This window comes from Canis aureus, chromosome 6 (genome assembly GCF_053574225.1).
Source record: "Canis aureus isolate CA01 chromosome 6, VMU_Caureus_v.1.0, whole genome shotgun sequence".
NCBI classification, from domain to species: domain Eukaryota; kingdom Metazoa; phylum Chordata; class Mammalia; order Carnivora; family Canidae; genus Canis; species Canis aureus.
This window is the reverse complement of record NC_135616.1, coordinates 55,169,228-55,196,496: the sequence shown is the minus strand read 5'-3', so window position 1 is coordinate 55,196,496 and position 27,269 is coordinate 55,169,228. Positions and strand designations below refer to the sequence as shown.

Here is a 27,269-nt window from a genome sequence, read left to right as displayed (position 1 = left end):
TTCATAGTCTTTAGGGTAGAGTTAAAATGGTGTGGTAAAGCAAAGATTATGACTTGCCTTTAATATATTTTTTTTCTTTCTTCCTTACTAACAGAGCCTACTTTTGTTAAAGAGAGCAATTGTGCTTAGCTAAGAAACCATATGTTCTAGTACTCCTTGCATATAGATAGGAACGGTTGTATGACTAAGTTCTAGTCAATGGAATAGAAGCCAAAATTTCAAGTGTAGCATCTAGAAAAGTTTCATCAAAAAGGAACTGACTAGGGAGGAATGTAATCTGTTGTTCTTTTTATCTTCTTCCATCTCCTTGACTGGAGGAAATAGTGGCTGAAGCTGAAGTGGCCATCTTGGGACCTTAAAATGGTCTGAAGGAGAGAAGTCCCACACTAAAGATGGAAGAACTGAAAGCAAGAATGAGTTGAGATCTTTGATGGTTCCTCCATGATGGAGATAATTTGGACTGCCTATTCCTGGATTTGTTGTACATGAGAGAAAAATAACCCTGTGTCGTATTTAAACCACTGTTTGGTGACTTCTCTTACATCCTTACACAATTTCTAAATGACATATGTGAATTTAAGGTCTGATGTCTACCTATCTCTTCAGCCCTATATAGTTTGCCTACCTACTTTTGCCATCAACCCTCAAAGACCTACATCTCAAACATAAATTCCTTTTGATTCCTTAAACTGGTTGCTATATTCTACATAAAATATTGTCTTCCTTTCCCTTCCCTTCCCTTCTCTATAATTAGTTTAATGTTTGTTTTCTCTCTAGTCTTAATTATTATTTATTCCAGGAAGACTTCCTTTTCATTCATTCAATCCTATACTTTCTATCTTGACTCTTATCCGCCGTAATTGATAAATTGCTTCTATGCTCTCTTTACTGGAACTTAGGTTCAGTGAAAGCAATAGCTATGCCATGTCTACAGTTTTATCTCTAACATCTAGCAGCAATTCAGGCATCTCAGAGCCAGTTAATAAATGTACGGTGACAAGTGAATGAAAATGAATAAATTAGTGGACAAATTCACACCAAAGTAAAAATTATGAATTTATTCAAATGAGCTACTAACTAGGCTATTTTGTCTTATAAAAGGAGTTCTGAATGTAGCTTCTCTGAAAGAGATGGGTGGTCCTTTTTGTTTTTCTGATATTACATGACATAGACTCCTGTTCCACAGGAGGAAGAAGAGATGGCAGATTTCCACTTTTGTCTATGATCTGCCATTATCAATAGGTACTCTTCACTCTTCCTCTTCCTTGTTCTCCTCCCTTTCCACACTCCATGGTTTAGAGGAAAATTCATTCAAGAATGAATATTTTTTCAAAGAAAACATCATCTGTAATTTAAACCAAACAAAATCCAAGAAGTCAGTTTGGCTCTTTTGAGGTTAAGTAATGAGTTTGGAGGAATATGTCTCCTTGTGCCAGATGCAGTACTGATACCATCAACTCTTTGCGTAAGTTTGAATTTATTTTCCAGTTTTTATTATTACTCACACTTTCTTGTTCTTTGTTCTCTTTCTGAAAAAATAAATTGTCAGAAGTTAGTTTATCTTGGGGTCTGTGTCTAGGGAGAGATTGAAAACTGGTTGGAGATACTTATTGGTGAAGAGTGAATTATACTGCTTGTGATTTACGTGGATGAGTCTGTGAGTGTAAGATAACATAAAATTGTTACTTAAAATAGAGGACTTACCTGGGATTTCCAAAAATTCCAATGATTTGGGCAAGTAATAAAACATCCACCCTCAAAGACTGACCAAAGAAAGTAGCTGAGTTTCAAGAGTTTAAAAAATCAGTTCTTTGTTTCCCTTGGCTTTAGGTTCTATCACCGAATAAAGGAGTACTTTCTGAACTTTCTCCTTTTAAGGTATTCAAATGGAGTTCTGGAATTCTAAAGATTTGGGACCAAGGACCAGAGACGCTGCATTCTGAGACTTATATATCAACTTTTGTTTGTGTTTGTTTAAAAATTACCTAATGAAATTACTCACATATTGAAATATTTTATCAATAGTCACCTACTCCTACCTTCCTGGTCAATGTCAAAATAGATTGAAATATAAATAAAACTCGCTGCATATCTGGATTCTTTTTGTAACTGTAGCAAATTCGGTCAAAGTCAGCCAAATCCTTTAAAAGTCACTGTGGAACAGATAGATAGTCTTGACAAACTAGAAATATTTTGATGTAAGTATATAATAATATACTTGAGTCTCATACCCACTAAAGGAAACTTAGCCAGCAGGAAAGACAGGTCATTGTGAAGAGAAATGCAGGCAGAATAAGTGGAGAACTGTAGGTTTAAGTGTCTCAAAGCTGTCACCATCCCCTCCACCTCATGGCAGACATTGCTTATTGATCTGGACATTCTCTTCTGTCATGCCTGAGCTAACTTCATTGTTTTTGTTAAGCTAAGTGTTCCAGGTAGATGCTAAAATTGATTGACATTAGTAAGATAAAGAAGGGTTCTTTGTAACTAAAGTATTAAAAATGTAAGTACTGAAAATGCTTAAAACTTGGTGAAAAATTGACCATGACTAACCATGGAGATGAACGTTATCAAAAGTTCTAGTCAACATAATAAAGGGATTGAGTTGGAATGTGAGTCCTACAGGTAAGACAGTTGTTCCAATGGGGGAAGAAGATGTGAATGGAACTTTTGACACTTTGCAGGAAAACTGGGCTTCCTGTGACCTACTTATATTGCATAGAGTACATGGATCTCATTTCCTTCATTTATGATTGTGTGACTTTGCACAAGTCACCAAACTCTCAAATTGCTCTCTCTTTATTTGTAATATTTCATGACAAAATTGTGAGAATTTTGTGAGATAATCATAAGAGTTTTGTAAATTATAAACTGTTATGACAACATACTATTAAGGGACTATTAGTTTTAAAACTAATAGAGAGTTAAATGAGATAATCATAAGAGTTTTGTAAATTATAAACTGTTATGACAATCTACTATTAAGGGGATATCAGTTGTAATAAACACTAGCCAGATAGACCCTAGATAGTTACTATGTCAGTGAATGAGAGATTTTGAGGATACCAAATGGATAAAAATCACACTAGAGCTAATCTACAAGGAAATAAATCCTCCAAAATTATAAACCAAATCACAAGCAGGAAAAAATAATGGTGGAGGTAGAAGTGATTGAATGGCTCCCAAGCCTAGAGTCCACAGATACAAGAAGTGGGAGGGACCCTGGAGCCTTCATCATGGTGATGAATTGAGTCAGTATATCTGAAGTAATTTGGTTGTTGTGTGATGCAGTGGGCAGTGGTATATGTACGTTCTGAAAGCAGAGAGTAAGACTAAGGTCCAGCTTCATGCCCTTGTCCCCTCTCACAATGACCAGAGGCAGGTAACCAGAATAGGCAGACCTAAAACCAGGATCCTCAGTACAAAAATGCCCAAACCATTAAAGAAAGCCTATACCATGAAAAAGAGGCACCAAAGGTAACAAACCGAACTATTCCCTCTTAGAAAACAGTGTAAAAAGAAATTCTTATGAGGAAGAAGAGATTGGTTTTCATAGGAGGGAGTCATTTGATGCTAGTCCAGACCAAGTTGTTTGTGAAGGTTCACTTATGCCCCAGAAGCTCTTCAGGAGCCACTGACCTACAGCATATGTCACAAGTCACATAGCTTGCTTATGACATGTCCTCACAGCTCACACTGGTATTACAGAAGCTTTCTTTAGAGAATTGTGAAAAATAATTTGGAAGCTAGCCATGCTTTTGGGATTGATACTGAAGTGGACAGAGACACTGAAACGTGGGAGTGGCAAATAAGCACTGAGTTAGATACTTTGTGTGGGCAGGCTCCCTATAAGCCATGGGAAAGGTGGGTACACACTGAAAAAGTAGCAAAACTTTGATCACGTGACTTTGGATTGTTTTTCAGAAGCTTACTATCCAGTGGTGTCCTGCCTTCTAAATGTGACAATTATACAAATAGTTTCTGAATGCTTGTCATGTTCATGTATGAATGTCTAAGAGAAGTAACTTTTGAGAGAGTTCTCTTCACTCCATTCTAGCCGCCTTTACAAACAAGATAATAGTTAAATAACAACACAGTGAAAGATGTTACAAGTGCAGATGAATGAGACAGATACGGACTGCTATTGTCCGAAAAAGAAGTCCTCGTGAGTTGTAGTTCCCTGAGAAGTTTGCATGGACACGATGGTCCATAGCTAAGTGTTAAGATTGAATAGCAGAAAAAATAAAACTGTTAAGGCAGTTAGCGCAGCAACTAGGATCCAACTTTGTGGATCCTAAACAGGCACAAGCCTCCTATAATCAAAAAGAGCTATGAAACCTAGACATTCCTCCAGGCTTTGGAAAAAAGCCAAGAAAAAAGCTCTACGGTGCAATGAACAGGATGGGAAATCAGAATAAAGGGCATACTAAGTATTTTTGCTGTGAGTTAAAGACGTTGTCATGTATGGCTGTCCAAGGTCTTTTTTTAAAAAAAACTTTATTTATGAGAGAGAGAGTGGAAGGGGAGGAGCAGAGGGAGAGGAATAAGCAGACTCTACGCTGAGCATGGAGCCCAATGTGGGGCTCAATCTCAGGAACCTGAGATCATGACCTGAGCTGAAACCAAGAGTCAGATGCTTAACTGATGAGTAACCCAGGTGTCCCTCCAATGTCTTTTGAACAGAGTCTATACTTTGATTGTTCTATTATGATTTCCACCTTTATTGAGTAGAATGATGCTGGCAGGTCATCTAGATTCTATCAAGTAGACATGCAACTTCAGAGTGAGCTATGTGAGGAAAAACGCTATGCGTAGACGGCTGTGGCTTGGTTCTGAGGTCAGAGTCAATGTAGAAGCACCATTCTGTAGTGAGGTTCTGAGAGGAGTTTCTGGAAACCCAACCATAAGTTTATTTCTCCATCCCCTTGGGCTATTTAATATCCTGTAACAAATTCCTTTTCTGCTTAAAGTTGCCAGAGTAAATTCTCTTTTTGGAACTAGGAGACCTGCTGACATTATATTGGCTCTTTATAGCTTTTGTAACTCTTGGCTTTAGAACTGCCCTGTATCTGTCACTGGGGATGGACCACATGAAGTCTAAGCAGTAGAGTGACCTTATATAACTCATGATATAAGCAGAGTGCAGGTCCATTGTCTCCCTTCATCCCTTTAATGTTTATTCAGAAGCAAGCTTTCCCTATTCTGAAGATTCTGGTAGACCCAGGACTTTTCTATTCAGAACATATGGTCATTTTAAGTAAGGAACACAGTAATATGTTCAGTAATTACAGTATCTAGGAGCTCTCAAAATGTGATCCAATGTGATCCAATGGCTCATTTCCTCCTACCTATGGATCAGCCTCTTTCAGCCTGGAAGCTTCTAGTAGGAAAGAAGGGCATGGTTAACTTCTTTCCTAACTCTCTTTTCATCCTTTCTTTCCTTGCTGGTGTGGGAATGTAAAAGAATAGAAAAAGCATCAATTGAACTAACCAAATAAAGTCAGTTTAAATATGGCAAGTGTTTAAAGCAGAGTCTTTCATGAAGCACTTTTGTGGCTCTTTGAAAGTTGGTTCAAGTCTCTCAGAGTTCAGTTCCCTTATCCTGAGCAGATACTTCTCTAATCTAGATGGTCACTTGAGCTTTCTGTAGTTTCTGTGCTTTCTGTAGGCATTCATTTCCAGGTTTTTGCTGCTGGGGTTCCACTGCCTCTTTAGGTGACTGTATAGGACAAACACCCAAGGTGAGCTCTCACACCTGGTTCCCATCAACATCTTTGCCTTGACGAACTCTAGTAGTGTTGGCCAATCTCAATATAATAGTATGTTCTGTTTCCTTACCACCAGAGCAGTTAGCTCATATTCAAGTTGAGGTTCTTTGGATGAATATTTTATTTTATTGTAATTATTTTCTTTTTGAGGGAGAGAGAGAACATGCATGAGAGAGTGAGAGCATGATTGGGGGACAGAGGGAAAGGGAGAGAGAATCTGAAGGAGACTCCACACTGAGCGCAGATGCTAAGAGTTGGATGCTTTAACTGACTGAGCCACTCAGCACCATCCAGCACCACCCAGAAACCATCTTTGGGTGAACATTAAACCTCAAACCTTTATAACACACAGTGATCACAAATTAAGCTTTTTTTCAGTAGCCTAATGGAAAGCCATACTCCTACGAGTGAGATGAAGGGGCAAGCATCTCTTCCTAACATCTTATTATAGAAATAAAGGACAGGTACATGTTTTTTTAAAAAACAAAATGCTTTCAAAATTTGATTAACTGAACTCAGCAAGCATGTATGTAATACATAGTGAGTTAGGCTCTAGAGATGCAAAAATAAACCAAAAATGGTACTTGCTCCCTGTGTGGCAGATTTATCATTGCAAACCAATAATTGCAGAATGGCATGTGTCAGAGAGAAATGATGGTGTCAACCAGTCTGCTAAAGTGATGTGGCCACAGGAGTAGAATGAGTAATGATATTTTTAAGAGGAACTAAACTACATTAACTCAATGGAAAAATGTCTGCATGTACCAGATTGACAAGAAAATGTGGGAAATTTTCAAATTGAGAGAGCAGATTAGGCTAGGAATTTGGCTTATTGAGGGGGGAGTTTCCTTTCAATTTGTTACAAAGCAGTTTTAGATTGTGATATCTTATCCTGTGAATACACCTCAAGTGACATCTGGGAGGCTCATGGCTTCAGACATCTGCACACTTTGTTTGGCTTTAGTGCCTACACACATTGTTTGAGAACATCAGTGAATATCAGTAAGACAAGTTCAGGAATTTCTAATAAGTAGAATCACTTTTCTTGGATCCAAATAAATGAACAACAGAAGAAATTCTCCAGGTTGTGTTCTCTGGTCACATTGCAATACAACAAGAAATAGTTATCGGTAATACTTCATTGTTATTACTATTATTATTGCAAGAATTCAAATAAATAATGACAAAATTCATATGAAAAAAGTTTTAAAACTCCCCAGTATAACCACTAAAAAATACATAAGCCAATGACTTAATAACAGACCTTGGATAAATTCAAAATTAGAGCTCCTCATAATACAGAAAACCTTTGGGATGAAGTCACAGAAATACTCAGAGGTCAATTCTTATCTTCAATGCTTTATCTGCTAAAAATAATGAGACAATAAACAAATAAAATACTTAATTTGATTATGTAGGAGGAAAAGGCCTAAGTCCTAAGGAAATTGGTGGAAATGAAAAAAACAAAATCTGAAAAAAATAAATTGGTAAGCAAAAAATGTTACAGCAGAACTAACACATCCCAAGAGCTATCATTATTCTTATAAGGCTGCAACTTATCAAGGAAAAAACAAATGGAAATGAAAAGGAGGAAAAATCACTATAGAAGGGACTGTTGCAAGAGTTCTATGAAAAAAGAGAGCAGAAACCTGTCAGAGGGCCAGATGTCAGAGGTGCAGCATTGCAGCAGATGATCCAGGCAATCAGAGGTGGCAGCGGCTGAAGCAAAGCTTCTTCCCTCCAGCCATTCAGGGACCCTTCCAGGCAGGCACCTGGAATAAGGAGTTCCATCTAATACTGAGACAGAGACAGAGGCAGAGGAGTGGCAGCTGCTCCTCAGAGTGAACACAGAGCATTTGGGAGTGATGATTTTCTATATATTTTTCATTTCTTCTCTGCTAGCTTCCTCAGGGTTAGGAGGAAGGAGATTGAGACTTAATACAGGGAACAAGTGACATTTAACATGGGGGAAGGTAGGCGGGGTCTGTCCTCACTCCTGGGTGCAGAACTTACCGATGCAGCTGCAGTTTAGAAATCAGGAAGCTCTATGAGTGGGTGACCCAATGGAGAAATGCTGTGTCCAGCAGCCTAAATGCCTCAAATACCTGTGGAATTGCCATGCTTGTGCCTGTCAGGTTCTGCATCATTGAGTGCAGTTGTCACCGTTATCTTGAAGCATTCATATCTTAGGACTGTACTCATATCAGACAGAGCTGTAGCAGGGAGACAGCCTTGCTTCCCTTTTGTCTTCCAAGTTGCACAGGAGAGTACAAGCAGAAGCTAAATCACATCCAGAACCTCAGCTGTGGAATCTAGGAAATGTAGTCTGTAGCGTTCCCAATGAACAACAGAACTGAATGGATCCAAATCAAACCAAACCCATAGAAGGGGGGTGGAAATTGATGTCAAGTGCAGATGAGTATATTTAGTACAATGAGTGTAAGTCTCCTTTCATTTACCTTGTTTGAGATGTCCTGAACCTGATAGTAAAATTTTAGCAATTCTGGAAATTTTTCAGCCATTATGCACCCAAATGTTGCCTGTCTTCTTTGGGTGCCTACTTTCTCTTGGTTTTTGACCTCTGAAGATTCATCATTGCTTTCTTTCTTTCCATTGATTTCTGCCTGTGCTCTTTTCTGGGATTTTTATGGTTGCAAGTCCCACATGCAGATCTTTCATCCATTTTGAGTGTATTTTTGTGTATAGTGTAAAAAGTCATCCAATTTCATTCTTTTGCTTGTATTCGTCCAGTTTTTTTCAGTACCATTTGCTGGAGAAACTTTTTCCAATTGCATATTTTTGCCTCTTTTGTCATAGATTAATTGACCATATAATTAGAATTTATTTCTGGGCTTTTTTTTTTTCTGTTCCGTTTATTTATGTATCTGTTTTTGTGCTGTCTTTGTCAGTTTAATTTTCAGGCCCAGCTAGGAACTCTAAGAGATTTAAGAAAATTTTTTTGCTCTCCTACACTTAAGTAGAGACACTTCTAACGTAGTTCCCAAACATGCAATTAAAATGAACTTTCCCCCCTCTTTCTTGAGGGCCATAATGACTCTAGAAAGTAATGAAAGCTGTTTCTATTAACATAATCCCTCAGATGCATTCTCTTATGGCAAGCAGGGCAGAGAGAGTGTGGTGAAAAAGCTTCTTTGGAATCAGGACCCACAAATATTCTCTCTTTACCCTGGGTCAGGACTAAGTGTATTCCACTAGATTCTGCTGATCCAATTAAAGGGGGCAAGGCCTTGTGGCTCTTGGTCTAGCTAAAGGCTAAAGGTGGAGCCCAGGTCATTGCCACTCTGGCACTGCATCTCACCTGAGGCACAGATGTGCAGAAAGGAGACGACACGGTAGTTCGCAGGTGTTGATGCATGGCTGCACCGACTCAATACCTTGCAAGTCTTGTCTTCCACGTGAATGTGTGCTTACTAAAATATACTCTTATCCTGCTGCTACTCTGTTTAAAATCTGCCGATGACTCCTTCATTATCTTCAAAGTAAAACTCAAATACGTTCTAGAAGACCATTCATGATCTTGGCCACTAGCGACTTACTCACTTGAGCCATTCAAAACATTTTGGTTTTCCATGAACATATCTCATTGTTTCAAATCTCTGGTCAGATTCAACCATTCTCTGGGTCTTCCAAACTGAGTCAATGAACTATCTGCCAAAGGACTTTTGGGCTTGAGAAGAGAGAGAAAAAAATTGAAGGTGGAGGAAGAGATACCATCTCAGCTGGTAGAAGTTGCAAGAGGTCAAACTCAAGAGTTGGTGAGCATGTTTTACCCAAATGTGTAGAAAACTACTCAGCAGTGAGAGAGGATGAGGTCCACATGCAGATAAATCAGAAAAAGACTGAAAGAGAGTCTTGGCACCATTGAATTTCCAGTTCCAGCCGGGGTTTGTTACATTGCTAACCTGGCTAACTCCTCCTTATCCTTAAGAGTTGTGTGTGAGACATTACACAAAAATAAGGCAATGACTTTCTGGTCTCCAGTGAAAGTGCCATTTAGAGCATGCCACCCAGAGCACTCCCTTCAGTTTGCCTGCTTGGAATAGCATGTGACTGTGAAGGACAGGTGGCATCCAGTTATTTCTAGCTTTGTCCTTTAAAAAAGTGCCTAAAGAAAGTCTTTTCTTTCTTTCTTTTTTTTTTTTTTTTTTGAGGCTTTTATTTATAAAACATTTTTCCAGGCTAAGTCTCAGCAATTAAGATGGAGTCCTGAGCTTTAGAAAACATCTGATAGTCTGAATTTTATAATGGTAATATGTTTGGAAGATTCAGTGGAAAAACATATGCCTTGTTCAGTATTTATCCTTCTGCAAACTGCCTCTTGGGTACAAATCCAGGCCAGCAATGGAATGCAAGAAAGAATCTAAAGAATTAAGTTAGAACACACTGATTATCTGCAAAACATTCCTTTTAGGCTTCAGGATGGAGCAAGTTTGTGCTGTTTGGAGTTGAGGTGTGGAAATTTATACCTAAGAAATTTCCCCTTCATTTGTTAGCACAAGTTAATACCCGGGAAGCTGCTTGGGAAAAGCAGTGGGGTGTGACTATGATGATTCCTTCCTTTTCATTCATAAGAAGCTGGCTCAGCTCTTTCCACTTCTGGGCAGGCAGTGACTGAGCAGTCTGCACGATGCCAGCGAACAGAGGAAGCCCATGACGTAGCACCACACAGCAGCTGAAAAGGGTGCCCCTGGTTCAGCAAATTCAAAGTCAGAGAAGTAGGTAAAGGTAGAGGCGAGGAGCTGGGGCACAAGATGAATACCATGGGATGTTTATAGCCAGGTCTTCAAACTGGAATCCCCCTCAACCTATAGGTACACCAAAGACAAAGGAGAACATGTTGGGTTTTCCTCTCTAGCCTTTCTTTATTCAAAAAAACCTTCTTAGGCTTTACATAACAAGGAGCTCAAAAACAAGGAAGGGAATAAACTTGGTACTTGCAAAGCTGCCTTAATTAGGTACCAGCCAGTGTCTCATGGGCCTATTTTGCATGATTTCAAAAAGAATCATTATTCCAAATCCTTGGGTCCCAGGGTCATCTTGGCACTGAACCCCAGGCCCAGTCTACTCCAAGCCCTTCAGTCTCTCTGAGAGCAGGACCCCACCTGAATCTCCTTATTTGGGTATTAGGAAGGCAGGACCTCTTCGATGACTTAAAAAACCTGGCAGTTGGGGGGAATTAAAGGCAAGTTGGCAGAGGTTTGAGCTGTAACTAGGCTCTGAATCACAAAAGAAGGAAGCTGGCCTTTACTTCTGAGCCCAGGGCTCCCTCCCTTGCCTGGCGAATCTAGCATGTGGCTGCAGCTCCTCAGGAATGTGCTAAATGGAGGAAGCAGATATTTGGTTTCACTTTTAAAAGTAATAACAACTTAGAGAAACTGGCAGAGACAGATCCCTCCAGGGCTTCCGCTTCTCAGTGATGCAACCGGTCCTGTGCAAGCAGGAGTGATGCAAACAGCCTGGGCCCGCCCAGGAGGAATCTCTGGTGGGCGGAACAGTCAGAGGGGATTTTCTTTCAGTTAGGATAAAAATTGGCATCCCTGTCCAGTGGGAGGAGCAAGCAACTCAGACTTTTGCTTTCTCCAATCCACCCAATGAATGGAGACACCGCTTTGGGGATGAAGTCTGTTCCCAATCACTCAGCTCCTCTGATTTTAAGTTGATTTTTTTTTTCTCTCCTTCTATAGACCGGTCTTGCTTTAGACCACATTAAGCAGAGAATAAAATAGCTTATTCTCCTCAGGAAAGGAGATTGATCCTCCAGATCTGTGCCAGCAACTTAATTTCACATACGGTATTCGTGATTCACCCGTAAAGTCAAGAGGATGCAGTTCTCAAGGGGCTCATAATTGTAGAAAGTAGAAGACAGCCCAAACCAAGTAAGTGCCAGCCCCTAACTTGTATGTGCAGGAACTGAAGAACAGACGTCCTCAGGAGGCTTTTCTGTCCCTCTGCGTCAAAACAGAACTGCTGACTTCAGTGAAAGGGTATGTGCCTTACAAGATCATTTCCAGGAGTGATGACAGGGTTATGAGAGCCTCCTACTCTCATAATTTGTACATTACACCCTGTCTTCTTCTCTTCCCCATAGAACAAAAGACTTGTGGTGGCCTATTACAAAAACAAAATGAGCAACAAGGTGATCACAGTCGAAATGAAGACTTAAGACAGGTAGAGGGAAGTGTTTGGCTAATAAGTATGCCAAAAGGAAAATCAGTATCATTACTGTGAATTGCACATTCAGAGTCAAAAGAAAGTAGTCAGAGAAAATAGCCAACAAGCCAAAGAAAGAAGGAAGGAAGGAAAGAGGGAAAGGAGGAAGCAACACTTACAGCATACCTAGCATTCTGTTTTCATAGGTGCTTTTCATAGCTTGAATCCTCCAGCCCTAGAACAGTCCTAGGAAAGTGACATAATTTTCTCTATTTTACAAAAGAATACAGAAAGATTAAATACATCAGCCCAAGATGGCAAGGCTAGTTGTTGGGTTAGGTAGGATGCAGGTTTTTCAAGTCCAGAAGATAGCGAGGCCCAGGGCTTAAAGAGTGTGTTCTAGAAAATCAGACAAGGGTTCAGTCCTGGTCCCACCAAGTACTATCTATCTGTGTGCTTTCTGCCACATTCTTTAACCTCTTCATGCCCCATCACTGAAATGAGGATAAAGTAAATTACATGAGATAAGCTATATAAAATAAAAAACGATTAACAAGTATTTTACAGAAACTGGTGGGAGTAGGTTGACCACCAACTGTGTTGTGGTTTTTGTTTTTTTCTTCCTAGATTTCTGTCTTAGTCTGTTCAGCCTGCTGTAACAGAAAACCATAGACAGGCTGGTTTGTAACAACAGAGATTAATTTCTCAGAGTTCTGGAGTCTGGGAAGTTCAAAATCAAGGTTCTGGCAGATTTGGTGTCTGGTGAGGACTTCCTGAAGCATAGATAGACATCTTCTAACTGTGTCTTCACATGGTGGAAGGGGTGAGGGAGCTCTCTGTTTTGTGTGTGTGTATGTGTTTATAAGGGCATTAATTCCATTCAGGAGGGCTCTCCTCTCATGGCCTAATAATCTCCCCCAAATCCCACCTCCTAATACCAATGACATTAGTGATGAAAATTTCAATATATGAATTTTGAGGGGACACAAATCAGACTACAGCAATATCTTTTTAAAAATAAAATTCAAGGGCACCTGGCTGGCTTAGTTGGTTAAGTGTCCGACTCTTGATTGCAGCTTGGGTCATCATGAAGTCAGGATCGTGGGATTGTGCCCTGTGTTGGGCTCTGCACTGGGCATGGATCCTTCTTGGAATTCTCCCTCTCCCTCTCCTTCTGCCCCACTTCCTCCCATTCATCTCTTTAGTGCTGGATGACATTCCATTGTCTGGATATATCCCTCAGTTTATCCACTCCCCTACTGAAGAACATCTTAGTTGCTTCGTGGTTTGGGAAATTATGAATACAGCTGATATGAACTTATATGTGTAGGTTTTTGTGTGGATATAAGTTTTAAGCTTCAGTGAGTAAATGCTAAAGAGTACAATTTTGGATTATATGGTAAGAATATGTTTAGTTCTGTAAGAAACTATCAAACTGTTTTCCAAAGTGGCCGTAACACCAGCAATGAATGAGAGTTCCCCTTACTTCACATTCTCACCAGCATTTGATGTTGGTGTTCTGGATTTTGGCCATTCTAGTAGGTGTGTAGTGGTTAAGTCATTATGTTTTAATATGTATTTCCCTGATGACATATGACGTGGAACATCTTTTCATATGCTTATTTGTCATTTGTATATCTTTTTTGGTGAGTTATTTGATAAGCTGTTTGGTCTATTTTTTAATTGGATTGTTTGTTTTCTTATCATTAAGTTTTAAGAGTTCTTTGTATATTTTGGGTCACAGTTCTTCATCGGACATACGTTTTGCAAATTATTTTCTACTAATCTGTGACTTGTGTTTTCATTCTCTTGACAGTGTCTTTTGCAGAGCAGAAAATTTTAATTTGAATGAAATCCAGTTTATCAATTCTTTCATGGATCATGCTTTTGTTGTGGTATCTAAAAAATCATCATGATGGGGCATCGTAGTGGCTCAGTCATTTAAGTGTCCAACTTGGTTTCAACTCAGATCATGATATCAGGACTGGGAGATTGAGCCCTGTGTCAGGCTCCTCGCTCAGCAGTGAGTCCACTTGAGATTCTTTTCTCCCTCTCCCTCTGCTCCTCCCCACCCACACAGTCTGTCTCTCTCCCTCTCAAATAATAAATAAATCTAAAAAAATTTTTTTAAATAAAAAGTCATCACTGAACCCAAGGTCATCCAGATTTTCTCCTATATTATCTTCTAGGAAGTTTATACTTTTGTCTTTTACATTTGGAGTTAATTTTTGTAAAACATATAATGTTTATGTTTAAATTTTGTTTTTTTACATGTAGGTATCAAGTTGTTCCAGCACCATTTTTTGAAAAGACCATTTTTGTTCCATTGTATTGCCTTTGTCCCTTTGTCAAAGATTGGTCGACATGTGGGTCTATCCCTGAGTTCTCTATTTTGTTCCATTGGCCTATTTGGTTTGTTGTTGTTGTTGTTGTTTAAATATTTTTATTTAGTTATTCATGAGAGACATAGAGAGAGAGAGAGAGGCAGAGACACAGGCAGAGAGAGAAGCAGGCTCCATGCAGAGAGACTGATGCGGGACTCGATCCTGGGAGTCCAGGATCACAACCTGGGCCGAAGGCAGGGGCTAAACTGCTGAGCCACCCAGGGATCCCCCCACTGACCTATTTGTCTAGTCTTTCACCAACATAAAATTTGCTTTTTATTAACCATAGCTGGGAAATTTAAAAAAAAAGAACTTCACTATTTGTTATTAAATGCCACAGCTACAACTTCTTGTCCAGGATCAACCTCAGACACCTCCAGCCCTGAGACCTAGAAGAACTGTTTCCCCAGTGTCTGGCAGCTATGACCTCAGCAGGTAGTCTGAACTGGTCAGGCTTTTTAGCTCCCAGTTTCTTGCCCCCATTGGACTAGTCTTCAGGGTGAGGAGGCCATGAAGCCTGAATCCCAGTGGCTTTCAAAGATGCTTGATGATGGCCTCCAGGGGCAGTTTGTCCCCAGGAGCCAGGTACATGTGTAGGTAGTACTTGTAGCACATGAACCACATGCTAGCCTTTCCTTGGCTGTGCTCTTCATTGGTGAGGATTTATACAGCCAAGTGGTTATGCCTACCTGGAGTATGAGGACTACTTCATTTACCTGCTTCTAGGCTTACCTATTTGGGTTTTTTCCCTATGTCCATCCACAAGAGACTGAACCATGCTTGTGGTGTGCACATCCTTAGGCCTCAGAGTGGTCAGAGCAGCAGTTTGCCTCAAGGATAGGAAAGGTTGGGAGAGGGGATGGCTCTGAATATTGTTTGGATGTGTAAGTTAAGGTGTTGACACACATTCAGGTGAGATCCTTCAATATGTAGGAGGAACCAAGGGTAGGGTTGAGGGTCAGGTCAGGAGCAGACTTTTGGCACCATCATTTTCCATACTAACTTTGAAAAGGCCAAGAATTTCAAATTTGTAACAGCCTTTCAAATCATTATGAGGGCATATTTGTCAAAGTAAGAGGGCAGAACATATTTTATTTAACAGCTTGATACTTGATTTTAACTTTTACACAGCTAGGTATACAGTGTAGGACCTCCCTTTGTCCTCTACCTATGGATCCACAAATTTTGGGGGTAGACCTGTTGGTGAGTGATAGATCTGGGACCAAAATTCAATATTCTTTGCTTCTTTGTCAAAGTTCTCTCAATTCTCCCCCGCCCCCTTTGGGGTAGCTGCAGAGGGAAAGGGAGAGAGTGAGAGAATGTCTTAACCATGTTCCACACTCAGCACAGAGCCCAACACGGGGCCCAATATCACAGCCTTGAAATCATGACCTGCACCAAAATCAAGAGATGGATGTTGAACTGACTGAGCCACCCAGGTGCCATTTCTTTCAACTCTTTTAATGAGCTCAGCAAACCCTTACTAAAAACAACCACTTCTACTAGATTTCTTCCTGTTTTCCCCTGCTGGTCAAGTGTGAAATCTAAGGTTGAATCAGAGAAAGAATTCTTATTCTCAATTAAGTTAAAGTACAGTTTGTTTTGGGCCTTCAGTCTCCCCTGGCTCTTCTCTTCTCAGACACCAGTAACTTATGCTGTGGTCCATGAACTCACACTTTTTCTAAAACTCATCCAAAAGATGACCCAAAGGTAGGCCCAGGGGATACTGACAGAGCTTGGATGGGTAGGCTGGATTGCCTAAGCATGTCTTCATAGCTCATTGTATTATGGAACACAGCCAGAGGTGGAAATAGGGAGGAAGCTTTGGGCTGAGGGTGTGAGGACTAGCTCTCTCATCCTACCATATTCAAGTACAGAACTCTGAGAAGAGTCTACAAATTCTGAACTTGAACTTGGTCTTCCAAACTATTACAATCTATGTAAGATGATAAAACATATTTAATTTAACAGCCTCTTAGTTTGACTTAGAACTTTCCAATATTTAGAATATAGTACATGGCTCTTCATTTATTTTTCCACACCCAGACCTGAGAATATTAGAAGTAGATCGGCTTAGAAGGATGTTTCCCCCATAAGATAGGCTTCTTTTCTTTCTGGGTAATACCTGGTGAAGTTTCCATCCTAAAGTCTACTGTCTGAGGTAGTTAGAGATTTCCAAATATGACCACTGGCTGATCTTTACTATCTTGCTGGTTTAAGGTAAGAGGTCTTATATAGCTTTTCAAAATTGGCCTTAGTTTGTATTGATTCTGTATTATCTTAGGTCCTTCCTGAAGTTTTCCTGTATCCTGGTATGTTGAGAATTAGCAGAAAAGAATAAAGTCCTCTGCACTCCACTCATTTTTTTTCACTCCAACCTCAAAAACACCTATACACATATGTACAGAGCCACACAAGATTCCTATAAAAACTGGAAAAAAAAACTAGAAAAAATATCACTGATGTTTTCTGGAACTTCTTTCCTCCTATTAATGCTAGGGCATTTTACTTAAAAGAAAACAAAGAAACAAAAAAACACCATTAAGACAAAAAAAAAAAAAAAGGGAAGGGTTCTTGTCAGAACATGGAAAAGAAAATTCAAAAATAACTCATATTCTCATATTTCCCTACAGACATGATGCAAGCATTATACAGTTAAGGAACTGCTGACACCAATAACATGATTTCTGGTTCTTTGCTCTTCTTCTTTCCTATCAATGTTTTCTCAAGCCTAGGTTCTGGTCAGTGACTCTGTGACCTTGTAAACAAAAACCCTACGATGCCTACAAGAAAAGCTTAGCAATATGTCCTCCTTTATTTATATTGCACTTATATTTTTATATACATATATACTCATAGGGTCTTATGTTCTATAAATTGCTTTTTAAATTTTCCTGGTATGGTGAAAGGGATTGAAGGAGATAGAGATGGGATAAATGCAATTAAGAGTATATCAAAATTTAGAAGCTAACCAAATAATGTTGATAAATTTGGGCATAACTCAACAGGTTTTATTTTTATTTTTTTTTCTTTTTCTCAACAGGTTTTAAAAGTATCAAGACATTAAGATAATTCAGCAGTCCATTCATTCATTCAACTAATATTTCTGTTTCTTTTTTTCTACACTAATAAAAAGGATTAAAGCAGCTGGTGTTCACTCACAAGGATTGTGTACACTATTCTGGACAATATAAGATTGTGATACAACAGGTCACAAAACTACTAGGGAAGGAAAACATGTAACTGAGCAGTTAGAACAATATAAGTCTTTATCAGATATTGTACCCTCAGTTTTACCTCATTTCCCCAATCCATATTCTATATTATGACCAGAGTTATCTCTCTATAATGAAAATCTCATCACATAAATATGCTTAAAGCCCTTTATGGTTCTCTCTTACTTATTGGAAGAAAGTGAAGTGCTTTAGCAACATGTGTACAGTGTTTGTGATCTTGTCTAGGTTCACCTTTCCAGACTTATCTCCAGTTACCATCTCTCCTTCCGGTGTATACAATGGGAGCCTCTGGATAGCCATGAAACTCAAATTTGTCTTACTTAGCTTTGACTTCCCAGTGTTAAGGATTTAAGGACACCTTATTTTTAATTAACTCAGCCTTTTCCCACCCATCAATCTCTTTTCTAAACTATTTTATTATAAAATTTAGCACATACAGAAAATTTCATAAAACAAATGAATGGCTTAATAAGATATTGTGAAAAGAACATTCATATATTTATTATCAAATTAAAAAACTAGAATTTGCTGGCTCATCAGAAGCCCTCTGCATTCCCTTAATTGCATCCTCTTGTCTCCTCTTCAAAGGTAAACACTCACCCCCCATCTTTTCATCTATTCTTAGCTCAAGCCACCATCCCCACATTCCACCTCATCTCTGTTATCTTTCTTCTTTTTATTTTTTTACTTTTTTATTTTATTGGAGTTCAATTTGCCAACATATAGCATAACACCCAGTGCTCCCCCCTCAGTGCCCATCACCCAGTCACCCCAACCCCCTGCTCACTTCCCCTTCTACTACCCTTTGTTCATTTCCCAGAGTTAGGTGTCTCTCATATTTTGTCACCCTCACTGATATTTTCACTCATTTTCTCTCTTTTCCCTTTATTCCCTTTTATTAATTTTTGTATTCCCCAGATGAATGAGGCCATATAATGTTTGTCCTTTCCGATTATCTTTCTTCTGACCTCATATACCCCTCTTTCTCTCTCTGATCTTTATTTATTTTTTAGATTTTTAAATTTAAATTCAATTTGCCAACATATAGCATAACACCCAGTGCTTATCCCATCAAGTGCCCGCTCTGATCTTTAAAATTTTTTGATGCTTATTCTTCTTATTTTATTTAAAAAATTTTTTATTTGAGTATAGTTGACACACAGTGTTATGTTAGTTTCAGCTGTGTGACATTGTGATTCTGTATGTATGCTGTAGTATGTTATGTATTCTCTATATTATTGTGTATGTTTTACCTTTATAGTTAAAATCTCATTATAGATACTCAATGTTTATTTTTGGGTAACTAGTGACTGAGTGAAAGGCAAACATAATAGAGCAAGTAGTAGGCAGAAATTTACTTAGCCAGAGAAAGGGAAATAGAATATAATCTACACAAAGAGAGAGAGAGAGAGAGAGAGAAGCAAGATATTGTTCGAGGTAGTGTACATGAATATTCAAGAGTTTCACACACTGAAAATCTCAATGTCCTTTATTATTCACTTCTTCACACCATAATAAATGTTAGGAATTCCAGATATGCATCTGATTTAATCTTCATGCACTTTAATGTCTCTGGTTTTGGATAAAGATGGCATTTAGGCCCAAGTAGTACATGTCTCTCTTCAGCATTTCACTCTAGAGAAAGCATGGCCAGAATATGGGCCAGACTACGGGATGAACTCCTGACATGGATACTTCAGGAAGAATTTTACATTTTCATCCCTGAAATGGATGAAATGAAATGAAATGAAGTTACATTTCATTCCAATGTAATTGGAAGACGTTACACTGAAAATCCTTTCCCACTTAATGATGGAATGATACGATGATTAAGTCTGCATTTTTATTTAGAAATTACCTTGACATTGAAACTCAGTAGTTCAAGGATGACCCTTAGAAACCCAGATTAAAAATAAAAATGAGAACTAAAAAAACAAAAAAGAAACCTCTCAGAAAACTCAGTGGCCACATATTACAGAATATGTAACAATAACAGACTTTGGAGGGGATGGGGATCTGATACCATAGTTATTATGACATAAAGTTATAATTCAAGTATCTTCTAGACTCCACCTAGTAAATATAGTTGAGGCTTTTAGTCAATCTATCTCCATCTTTTCAAGTCTTGGATGGAATAATAAATGTTAAACATGTAAACTTGAAAAAAAATAAACATGTAAACTTGAATAATCTTGTCTTGCTTTTCACATACTGTTCAGTGATTCTCTCCACCACATCCATATTTTTTTGTGAAATTTAACTTATTCTTTGAGGTTCAAATAAAACATATCCTTCTATATTAGATCTATCTTGATACCACATGAAAGTTAGAGCTTTGTCTATTCTGATCCCACAACTTTTTTTTCTTAAAGTATTTAATACATTGGATTTTGAAGTTGCATTTATCTGCCCCAAAGAATTATAAGCTCTTCAGCTTTAAGGACTGAATTTTATTTAGTACTAAATCTATGGTAGGTGCTCAATAATTCGAGTGAATAAAAAGTACAAAGTGGTAAAATTTAAGAAACAGAATAAAAAGTAATTAACAGTCAGTACTACATACTTCAGTCATACATACTGAAATGAATAACTTCTTTTTCCCAGGTACTAGATTAAACACTGACAAAAGGCATCCAGGAGCTCACAGTTCAGTGGGAGAAACAGAAAAGTGAATACATGCAGTATTGGTGGGAGGAAGATAGAGATGGGTAAGGTACTGCGGGAGCCAGAGAACCAGTCTTCAACTCAGACTGGGGAATAAGAAACAGATGTTCAAGTTAATTCATTAGGGACAGGTAGCCAGTCAGGTGGAAAAGGGGTAGAGATGGAGGGCATTCAAGACTCAGGAAACAGAAGCAGTGGAGTCTTCTATCTCAATGAAAGCATAGTCATGTTTCTTCTTATACAAAGATTCCCTATTTCTTGCAACACAGGCTCTTCCAGTTTGAATAATGTATTTTGAATGATTTAGTCTCTTTTGGGTAAATGCTTCTCAGATTTCATCTCCCCATCTCTACTCCTGCCCCCCTCTCTTTGCCAAGTGTAACCTCATGGCAACAGTTAAGACAAGTGATTGGAATGCATGCGGCATTCTCTAAAACCTTATTCTCATTCTCAGTGGAAAGCCACTCAGATATATTTCTTGCATTGGTGACCTGTCAGGTACAACTGGCTTCACTTAACCTTTTGGAGGACATGTAAGCATCTGTGGCTAGAATCCACAGTATATGGCATTTATATGATATTTTAAATGTGGCAACTACTTCATCCAGATACTGGGTCTTAACCAGTCTACTGTTCCTAACAACACCTAAACATTTGGCCACATGTTTGAGTACCAAGGACAGGCCTTGGAAAATAAGGAAAGAACTTCAGAATCACCTGAGTACCATCCTTCAGGATCCCCAGGTATGTGCATCTGGATGTTTCCACTGAGACCCTTCCACAACTAGAACTGGGGAACTTTAAAAAGCCCTGATATATTGCTAGAGATCTAGAAGACAGCGTGTATGCAAGACTTGACCTGGGAAAAAAAGAAGGCTCTAGTCATTCCAGTCCATGTTTGGCTGACATTGAGTTCCTGCATAGGCAGGAAATGAAAGCTAAGACTGTTTAATAAATTGCTCGAGGTTTGAAGACATGTCTTCACACACAGATCCCATTGGCGAAAGGTGACATACAAGTAAAGCTTTTAGGAAAATCTTATGCAAGATTGTTGGCTGTCACTAAACAATACTGGTTCAAGGATGACCCTTAGAAGTCCAGATTAAAAATGAGAACTTAAAAAAAAGAAACCTATCAGAGAACTCAGTGGCCACATATTACAGAATATCAGCAACAATAACAAACTTTGGAGGGGATGAGGATCTGATACCGTAGTTATTATAATATAAAATATAGTATCTAAAGTATCCACTTTCAACAAAAATTATGAGACATGCAAAAAAATGAAAATATGACACATACACAGGAATAAAGGAGAGCTAAGGGAAAATGCCCCTGAAGGAAAACCAATCATGGACTTAGTAGACAAGGCTTTAAATCAGTTATTATAAAATATTAAGATAATAATATAATTAAAAGAAAGTATGACAATAATATCTTATCAATTGGAGAATAGCAATAAAAAGGAATTTAAAAAATAACTCAGACATTCTAGAGTTGAAAAGTACAAAATTGAAATTAAAAAGTTCACTAGAGGTGCTAAAATAATTGAGCTTGCAGAAGAAAGAATCAATGAGTTTGAAGATAGGCCAATTAAGATTGTCCAGTCCTTAGAAACAGAAAGGAAAAGAATGAAAAAAAAAAAAAAGAGTGGTACCTCAGAGACCTGCAAACACACTCAAGCATATAAACATATGAAAAATTAGTGTCTAAGAAGGAAAGAAAAGAGAATGGGGCAGAAAGAATACTTGAAGAAATAATAACCACAAACTTCCAAAATTTGATGAAAAGCATTAATAAATCAACATATCCCAAAACCTCCATAAACTATAAGATAAACTCAGAGAGATCTACACAAAGATACTTCATAAACAAACATTTGAAAGACAAAGATAGAATCTTGAAAGCAAGAAGAAAAGTGACTAATCACATATAAAGGATACTCATCAGAAACCATAGAAGCCAGAAGGAAGTGGGATGACATATTCAAAATACTAAAGAAAGAGACTGTCAGCCAAGAATGATATATCCAGTAAAACTATCCTTCACAAATGAAGGGGAAATTAAGATATTCCCAGATAAACAAATTCTGAGACACTTTGTTATTAGCGTAGTTATCCAATAAGAAATACTAAAAGAAGCCCGTCAGGCTAAAAAGAAAAGACACCAGATGGTAACTCAAATCCACATGAATAAATAAAGAGCACTAGAAAAGGTAAGTAGGTAGATAAATATAAGACAGTATAAACATATTTTTGTTTCTCTTTTATTCTTTTATCTGATTTAAAAGATAACTGCATAAAGCAATAACTATAAAACTGTTGTACTTGGAATGTATAAATATATAATCTGTATGAAAATACTAATACTAAAAAGGGAGAGGGAGCAGAGGTATATCAAAGCAAAGGTTTTATATACTATTGCATAAAGTTAATATTAACCCGAACTAGACTGTTTTAAGTTAAAATGCTAATTGAATCTCTAAGGCAACAACTATTAAAATAAAAAATATAATAAGAGAAACAACAAGGAAATCAAATGGGTAGAGTAGAAAATATGTATTTAACACAAAAAAATAAAGTAACAGAAAAACAAAGGAGCGAAAAGACATAAGCCATATATTACAAACAAGAGCAAAATGCCATATATAAATCATATCTATCAGCAATTATAATAAAGATAAGTGAATTAAACACTCCTATCAAAAGGTATAGGTTTGCAGAATATATGAAAACATAATACAATCCATTTATATTTTGTGTACAAGAAACATGCTTTAAATTCAAAGACACAAATAGGTTGAAAGTAAGAGTTCAATCCCCCAAAAAAGTAAAAAAAAAAAAGAAAAAAAGTAAAAGTAAAAAAAGTAAAAGTAAAAGAGTTCAATCCCAAAAATTCAACAAAGAATTAGAAGAACAAAACTAATCAACTAAATCTAACATCTACAAAATGTTCCACTCAACAATAGCAGAATATACATTTTTCTTCAGTGCATATAAAAATTTGTCAGGATAAATTATATGCTAAACTGTAAAACAGGCATCAGTAAATTTCATTGACTCACACCTATACCAGTTATTTTCTTTGACACCACTGGAATTATATTAGGTATCAAGAATGAGAAGGAAATTTGGAAAATTCACAAATATGTAGAAATTTATAACTAATGGATCAAAGAAGAAATCATGAGGGAAATTAGAAAATACAATGACAAGTATTCAAATAAAAAAAGAAAGTATACTAAATTATGGAATGCAGCTAAAGTAGTTCCTAAAAAGAACTTATAGGTGCAACTTATAGGTGCAAATAAGTGCCTATATTTAAAAAAGAGAAAGATCTCAAATTGATAAACTTTTACCTTAATAAATTCAGAAAAAAGCAAAAACCAAACTGAAAGCAAACAGAATGAAGAAAATAACAAAGATTAGAGTAGAAATAACTGAAATAGAGAATAGAAAAATAATAGAAAAAAATCTAAAAGTTAGTTTTTTGAAAAATACAACAAAATTGAGAAGTCTTTAGCCATGCTAGCAAGATAAAAAGAGAGAATACTCAATTTGCTAGACTAACAAGGATATAAGAGGGACTTTACTAGCAATATTAGAGAAGATTATAAGGGAATATGAAAAACTGTATGACAAGTCTTAAAACTTTAGGTGAAATGGACAAATTCCTAGGACACAAACTACCAAAATAGCCTCAAGCAGAAATAAGAAATCTGAATAGACCCATACATATTAAGAGACTGAATTAGTAATTTAAAAACTTCATAAATAAAAATCCAAGTTCAGATGATTCCATTGGTGAATTCCACCAAACATTTAAAAAAGAATTAATACTGACTAGACTATTTGAAGTGGCTGCAGGGGAGGGAAGAGAGAAAGAAACACTTTACAATCATTCTATGAGGCCAGCATTTTCCTGTTTTGAAAATCAGACAAGGATATCACAAAGAAAATGACAGACCAATATCTCTGATGGATGTAAATCTAAAAATCTTCAAAAAATACTAGCAAAATGCGGGGCAGCCCGGGTGGCTCATCGGTTTAGCACCGCCTTCAGCCCAGGGCATGATCCTGGAGACCTGGCATCGAGTCCCATATCGGGCTCCCTGTGTGGAGCCTGCTTCTCTGCCTCTCTCTCTCTCTCTCTCTCTCTGTATCTCTCATGGATAAATAAATAAAATCCTAAAAAAAAAAAAAAAAATACTAGCAAAATGAATCTAACAACACATAAGAAGGATTATACACCGTGACCAAGAGAAATTTATCCCAGGAATGCAATGTTACATTAACATGTGAAAATCGATAAAAGTAATATACTATTAATAAAACAAAGCATATGATCAATTAATACAAAAAAGCACTGGACAAACTCCAATACTCTTTCACGATTAAAAAAAAAAAAAACTTGGGGATCCCTGGGTGGCTCAGCGGTTTAGCACCTGCCTTTGGCCCAGGGCGTGATCCTGAAGTCCCGGGATTGAGTCGGGGTCCGGGCATGGAGCCTGCTTCTCCCTCTGCCTGTGTCTCTGCCTCTCTCTCTCTCTCTCTCTCTCTCTGTCTCTCATGAATAAATAAACAAACAAACAAATAAATAAATAAATCTTTAAAAAAATTGACACAGTAGAAACAAGGAAGCTTCCTTGTAGAGAAGCTACAAAAATTCAATTTCTAATTTCAAATTTTAGGGTAAAAAACTGAATTTGTCTCTCTAAATCAGAAAAAGACTCTTATACCAACTCTATTCTATTAATTATTTCTCAACTTATTAGATCACAGAGTAACTTTTTTCCATTAAGATTATGAGAATATTTTGTCAAATAGGGATCTATCTTTCTATGTGTCGACATTCTCATAGAAATGCTAAAAGATGGTCAGCAGTCAGGGTTAGGGAGGGGAAGCAGCATATATAGACAAACCTCGTGAATCGCCTTCTCTGAGGCAGTCGTGCAGGCCCGCCTGCGGGGTTCCGGGGCACCCGCCTCCTGTATCACCGGTTTAGCGGCTTCACGCAGAAGTTGATTGGAACGTGGGCTTCGAAGCCTATAATAGCCCGCAGGGATTAAGGCCTGTGGTTTCCCCAGAAGCACCACCTACCACATTTGCCACACCAACCAAACTTGAGTTCTTATTTTACTGTATATGATTATGCTGGGAAAAACAAAGTTCCCTCTGGAACTTTGCAGAAGTTTTTCCAGAAGTCTGATGGTGTGCCCATCCACCTGAAACGAGGCCTACCTGACCAAATGCTTTACCGGACCACCATGGCACTGACATTGTGGGGGGACCATCTGCTGTCTGATTGCTCTCTACCTGGCTTTGCAGCGCAGAAACAAATGACTTAGGCTGCAGAGGACTGATTTGCTTTCTGGCATAAACCCTTTGAATTTTCATTTTTCACTGTTCTGTAAATATTTTTCTTTTTTACTTGAATGGTTTACTTAATATTTTTCTAGAAAAGTAGAAAGATATTAAGGCAATATTTTGGTTTGTTTATGAAATACACATGGTCCATCAGAGCTCATTGGACAGTTAAAACTATTGTGTAAAGCAGTGCTGCTGCTCCTTGGGCTCCTGACTTCCCTGGAGGTTCTAGAGGAAGGTTGCACATTTAGGCTTATTGGCAGCAGTCTATGCTGAAGTCCTTAGGGACCCACAGTTGTGTTTTTGAATATGGGGGGGAAGGGTGGACAGAGGCTTTCCTGGATTTGGATGCTCCCGAGGAAGAGAGAAGCCAAGGCCAGGAGCATGAAAGAGGGGTTTGCGCTAGTCGACACCGTGAGAATTTTTCCTTCTTGTGGTAAAATGTTAAGAAAAATTACGTGCAATCTGCCTCTGTTCGTTGGAGAGTTTCAAGGTTTCAAGATCATCTCAGATCTTTAGTGAAATTTTATGTGTAATTGTTATGTATTTATTCCACCTCGGGAACAGACAACACCTGTTTAGTGTTGCACATTAGACCAGTGTGTTTTATTAATGCAACTGTGACACAAAGTCTCCTTTATCTTTTCAAAATGTTATGGCTTTAAATTATGATTTTTTTGATTGTGGAATAAATACATGAATGAAAAATCTCAACAACAACAAAAAAACACATCGTGAATCATACCAAACTATTTTTAGTCTTTGGTGTAATCAAAAGCCACTTTGGAATTGAATCTTTAAGAAACAGGATGTGATGGTTTTATTAAAAGTGAGGATTGGAAAGAAAACATTAAGTTGTGACCAGCAAAATATTTGTGAACATATTTTAGATGATTCAATTTTCCAAATCTTTGCAGTTATGTACAAGTTGACAAAAGTCCAATGCAATTAACTAGGGTCATATATGGGATATATATACTAAATTAAGATACCATCTGAGATATTTGAGTATAAGGGATTGTAAATTCCCTCTTTTAACTACTAGAAGATTATAAAGGAATTATAAATCCCCTCTTTAAAAAATTTATTTCAAGTGACAGTAAACTACTAGGAATTTTGGCACACCAGTATGTCTGGATAGAACTAAGGTCAGAGCAAATTTTAAAAGAAACAAATCATCTTCAATATATTATATTTAGCATATATTAGATTTTCATTCCTTTTTAAGGCTGGATAATATTCCATTGCATGTATATACCACATTTTGTTTATGCATTCATCTGTTGATGAACACTTGGGTGGTTTCTACTTTCTGGTTTTATGTGAATACTGCTGCCATGAAAACTGGTACACAAGTACCTGTTTGAATACCTGCTTTCAACTCTTTTGAGCATATATCAAAGAGTGAAATTGCTGAAACATGCGGTAATTCTGTTTAGCTTTTTGAGAAAAATGCCACCGTGTTTCCCATGGTAGCTATATCATTTTATATCCCCACCAGCAATGCACAAATGTTTCAATATCTCCACATCTTTACCAATACTTTTTATTTTTTCCTTTTTTTTTAGGATAATAGTTATTTTAATAGGTGTCAAGTGGTATTTCATTGTTGTTTTGATTTTCGTTTCCCTATGGCTAGTGATGTTGAACATGTTTTCGTGTGTTTTATTGGCCATTTGT

At 37.7% G+C, this 27,269-nt stretch overlaps 1 long non-coding RNA gene and 1 pseudogene across 1 annotated transcript; one reads left to right on the top strand and one right to left on the bottom strand.

The window, feature by feature from the left end:
• Positions 1 to 1,075: 1,075 nt before the first annotated feature.
• On the bottom strand, positions 1,076 to 7,564 carry LOC144315216 (uncharacterized). Its single transcript, XR_013380968.1, has 3 exons — positions 7,418 to 7,564; positions 7,033 to 7,135; positions 1,076 to 1,529 (listed from the first exon to the last, which is right to left on the bottom strand). It is a non-coding gene; the product is annotated as an uncharacterized LOC144315216 (long non-coding RNA).
• A 13,321-nt stretch (positions 7,565 to 20,885) lies between these two features.
• Positions 20,886 to 25,842, top strand: LOC144316555 (cytochrome c oxidase subunit 7A2-like, mitochondrial pseudogene; annotated as a pseudogene).
• Positions 25,843 to 27,269: the final 1,427 nt, after the last annotated feature.